Consider the following 4,962-nt stretch of genomic DNA (forward strand, 5'->3'; position numbering starts at 1 on the left):
TATCCGTACTACTTTATTTTACCACCACAGTTTTGGTTTAAAATAAAAAAGGGAAGCTTCTGGATAATCCAGGAGCTTCCCAGATCAACCTTGGCCTTATGGGGCATGTGTGAGTACAGTGCACGCCTGCACAATAGCACAGAGCCACTCGTGTATGGCTTTTCCCTCCAAGCGTGTGCAGCTTCCTGCTACTGTGGAGGCGTGGACTGTACTCACACATGCGCAGTACAGCTGCGCTCACACATGAATAGAAACGTGTCCTGGCCTGCAGTGGTGGGGTCGAGGAGTATATGGGAAGCCGCTGAAGGGTTCCAGATGTTTCCCACTTCTTGGGTAAGTATTTTTTTTACCTACCTTACAGGTTTGCCCTAAATTGTTCAATGTATTCTGTGAAGTGCTATAAAAGTGCATAACAACAATTTATCTTTTTTTTTTTTTTTTTTTTTACGAACCATCAGCAAATTCTCTCCACCCCGAATTACAGATCAGATTATTTAGGAAGTCATATTTACCTATTGTCACATGACTGAAGCACACCTGAGATGAACTAACCAAAGGGTGTTCACAAACCTGGGGCTTCTTCCCATAGATTTCCTTTGTCGGGGGCGTGTCGGCGTGCGCAGTTGCACAATAGCGCCCCCCTGAAATAGTTGAGCCTGATCGGGTCCGCTCTAATGCACAGGCGCCTCTCTCCTGCGCAGTAAATGGGACCTGATCGGGCCTGGCTATTTCTGCCAAAGCCTAAAGGTGGCCACACACCATACAATAAAATGATCCGATTTTACGGCAATTCGGAAAAAAAAACGATCGGATCTCCCGAAAAAATCTAAAGCTTTTTTTTCATTCGACTGAAAAATCCGATCGGATTTCGCGTTTTTTTTTCCGATTTTTATCTATCCGGAATGCAAGATATTTTTCTTCAATTTCTCTAAAGATTATATGGTGTGTGTTAGATTGTCAATTTATTAATATAGACACCCAAGCAATTTTCTCAGCATTTCCAATCATTTATATCATAATTGGGGAAAAATTGAACATACCGTAGGTGTGTGGTACATTGGTCATATTTTTTAAATAGATTTTACAATCAGTCAGAAAAATATATTGCAATTCTTAAATTGAACAGATATTGAAAAAATTGTATGGTGTGTGGCCACCTTAAGTGGGAATCCACTAGTGTGCATGCTCACACCAGCACTGACCACATGTTCTCTTTCATTTCAGCGGCTGCCAGTGCTGGACTCCTGAGGTGAAGAAGACGGGGGAAGCCTCATTAGGATGGAGAGGCTTCCCCCTGCCGAGGTAAGTAGCCCTCAGGGACACTTTTTTTCATTACAGGTTTTCTTTAATATTGAACATTGCTTGCATCCACCCTCCCCTCCATCTAACACTATGGCCGTTTCGCGCAGATGCAAAGTACAGCCCACACTTGCACAGTAGCATGGAGATGCTCATGCGTTCACATGTGGTGACGTGCTTCTGCGCAGGTGTGGGACCTAGGCTACAGGCACCTGCGCAGTGTGGCCATGCATGAAGGGGCGTGTCACCACAAAGAGGGTCCTGACGACCAGCAGAGAGGGCACTGAGGATCAGAGCGCTACAATGGTGAGTATCTAACTTTTTTTTTTCTCTACAGATTTGTATGAAATAAACTTTCATCACTATGATTTTTTTGTGTTTTAGAGGCTGGGTTTTATGAATAGCTGAAAGAAATCATAGCTAGCAAGATTCTAGGAACACTCTGATCTAGCTGCTTGTGTTGCTTGAGGCTTGCAATGAATTGAGGTTCACCTGGACCGCATTGTCTGCAGTAAAGGGACAGAACTTCCTCAAAGGCAAACAGGGGAGTACAGGAAATGAAGTATTTCATGTATGAAACACACAAAATCTAACTAGTAGCAGAGCTATGTACAGATTAAGTTCATGTGAAGCATTGGTGGTTCAGTGGTAGAATTCTCGCCTGCCACGCGGGAGGCCCGGGTTCGATTCCCGGCCAATGCAAGCAAGATTTTTTTTTCTCCTGTGTAGCTTTGATTTTTATTCCTAAGTGCTGCAGAACGTTACTTTATTACATTCTAGACGTAACGGAAACGTAGGATCTTCTGCAGATATGACTGCTGCTGTGTCTAGGTTTATTATCACGTGTGCGCTGTTGTGTGTCACAAGAGCAGTACATGGGAGGATACAATAAAAGGAAGGATCACACGGCAGAACAAAGTGAAAAGCTTTGGGAACACGTGGCCGGACTGAAGCGCTTCCTATCCAATAGGTACGAAGGGCGCAGTCAGCTGGGGGATGTAGCTCAGTGGTAGAGCGCGCGCTTCGCATGTGTGAGGTCCCGGGTTCAATCCCCGGCATCTCCAGCGCTTTTGTTACAATGTAACTATCATGTGTCATTCACACGGGGAAGAAAAGAGATGGATGCGTCACGTGACACCCTGCATCCCGTTCTGTCACAGCATCGCTTTATTTTCCTGAAGCGCGCGCAGACACGTGGCGTTACAATTGCAATGCAAAGTACTGGAGGTAGAAAGTCGAGCAGCTGCAAAGTAACAATAGAACTGCGCATCTCACACGGCCGAGGTAGCGACAAGCTGGTTGGTTTGATGTACATTGAGCACAATGACATGTAGTGGGAGGGAGAGCGATGGGTGCAACAAGTCTTCCCCATAACTAAACTTTAGTGCCACGATGAGGGGTGTCCCAATGAACCAAAGCCCGCCTCCAAACCATGTCAGATTTCTGCACGGGATCCCAAGTATGACGTCATTGCTAACAAGTTCAGGGGTACTGCTGAGTAGAGCAAGAAGGCTTTGGGGGATACCGGGATAGCTTTAGTGCAGGTGGCGGAATATATTAGTGTAAATAAACTTTTAATGCACACTTAGCAAAACCAGTCATTTTTCCCAGTGTTTGAATGGAGCAAAGGAAAGGATAGGGGACCACACTGGCTGGCTAGACCATGATGACCCAACCCCTGCGTTCACACCCTCCTCTCATTTTGCTTATGGTGCACCCTGTGACGTTGGGGAACATCTGCTTGGGGAAGGGGGCATGGCACTGTATAACAAATGTGACTATCCTAATCCCCCCTATAGCAATGTGACCTCCTGTGGCCTGTTATGCTATCATCCTGTGACTTAAAGGACATCCGAGGTAAAACTAAACTGATGAGAAAAACAATTGTGTCTATCCTCCTCCTTCTAAAAATGACTTTTTAGATACGACAGTTTTAATTCATATTTAAAACTAGTTTGTTAAGTTTGTACTTTTTCATTGTCTCTGCTCAATCAATGACACCTCCATTGAAGTATATCAGAATTATTGACTCTTTTTTATCTCTTTCCTGCTCTCAGAAGCCATTTACTGACAGGAAACTTTTATGGCTGTAATTACTTATCAGTGAGGGTTATGCTACAGTCTGACCCAGTCCGACCCGGTCCTGGCCTGGACAGAAACTGTCACTTCCATGACTGATGATAACGTTTTCCGGCAGAGAAAGAAAAAAAGGAACACAGCTTAGTTATTTGTGTACTTGGCACTATACAGTACATACACATGTCTATCTCATCATGTCACCTTGGTTGTCCTTTAATCATCACCACCTTTCCTACATAGCGTTGCCATTTGCGCTGTGTCACTATGTACAAATTGAGTCCAGGCATATTTTCCAGAGGTGGAGTCAGGTGGTCCAATTAATGTGTATTAAGTAGGGTCACACTGTTTCATAATTCACAACAGAGTTAAAGTGTACCTGAGACCGATAAAAGAAAAAAAATTATGCATATCCGGGGCTTCCTCCAGTCTTCAGGCTGATCGGTCCCTCGCCATCTTCCCAGGCCGCCTGGATTCTCCGCTAGGTGGCCCAGTAATTCCACCAGTCGGCGCAGGTGCAGTTCTGCCGTGTGCGCTCCTGTAGCTGGGAGCGTTCCGTGGCTGCGGAATAGTCCTGTGCAGGCACAGAACTCTCCTGGTGGTAGGGTGTGTGGCCAGGCTGCGCATGCGCGGTACGCCCCGACTGGCGGAATTATTGAGCTGCCTAGCGGAGGATCCAGGCGGCTTTCGGAAAATGGTAAGGGACCGATCAGCCCAAAGGCAGGGGGCTGGAGGAAGCACCAGGTATATAACTTTTCCTGATGGTGGTCCTTTAGTTGAAAGAGTGGCATGACTGGAGGTAGGTTGTCAATGTAAGTTCACACTGGAAGTGTGGTGATCGGTGGTGGTTTGTGACTGGAGCTGTGGTAATGGCATTGAAATAGGTTGTTGTGGGGACATGAGTGTAGGTGTGGTAGGTTGTGACTAGAGGAATGAAGAGCTGTACTGTATGTGTGGCGTGATAATTAATGGAGTTGTGTGGTGGGGATATTACTGCAGGTTAAGTGGGGCCACAACTAAAGTTGTAGTGAGAAGATAAGTGGAACTGTAGTGGAGGAGTAGGTTTGTGATTGGAGATGTGGTGGGGGCATTACCAGAGGTCTTGTGGAGACATGAGTGTAGGTGTGGTGAGGTTGTGACTAGAGGTATGGAGGGCATTGCTGTACATGTGGTGTTAGGTTAATGACTGTAATTGTGTTGGAGACATAGCTGAAGGTTGCTGGGGTCATTACTGGAGGTATGGGAGCATGATAGGATATAAGGGGGGGGGGCATAACTGGAACCTTTGTGGATGTGTGGCTGGGTGTGACTTGAGCTGTGGTAGAGGTATAAGCGAAAGTGTGGTAGAGGTACATATTTTACCAAAATAGTTTTGCTTGCAGGCCGTGCCATATAATTTGGCCCGCCAATTTTTTCAGGTATTTTTATCACATTTGGCCCACAGCTTGTGCGCAGATCCGCTCCTTTCGCCTAGCCACCTCTCTCCATACAGAGTGATAAAGTGTAAGCCATGCTCTATTGCTACCTTGTTGAGCCTACTCCCAACATCTCTGGGAGTCTCTGGAGTCTGGCAGTGAAGGGCTACGG

The 4,962-nt window shown here is 46.0% G+C and overlaps 2 non-coding genes across 2 annotated transcripts; both read left to right on the plus strand.

Moving 5' to 3' along the window:
* The first annotated feature begins 1,930 nt into the window (after positions 1-1,930).
* On the plus strand, positions 1,931-2,001 carry TRNAG-GCC (transfer RNA glycine (anticodon GCC)). The gene has a single exon. It is a non-coding gene; the product is annotated as a tRNA-Gly (tRNA).
* Positions 2,002-2,291: 290 nt separating this feature from the next.
* Positions 2,292-2,363, plus strand: TRNAA-CGC (transfer RNA alanine (anticodon CGC)). Its single transcript has one exon. It is a non-coding gene; the product is annotated as a tRNA-Ala (tRNA).
* Positions 2,364-4,962: the final 2,599 nt, after the last annotated feature.

Source organism: Hyperolius riggenbachi, chromosome 7 (genome assembly GCF_040937935.1).
Source record: "Hyperolius riggenbachi isolate aHypRig1 chromosome 7, aHypRig1.pri, whole genome shotgun sequence".
Lineage (NCBI taxonomy): Eukaryota > Metazoa > Chordata > Amphibia > Anura > Hyperoliidae > Hyperolius > Hyperolius riggenbachi.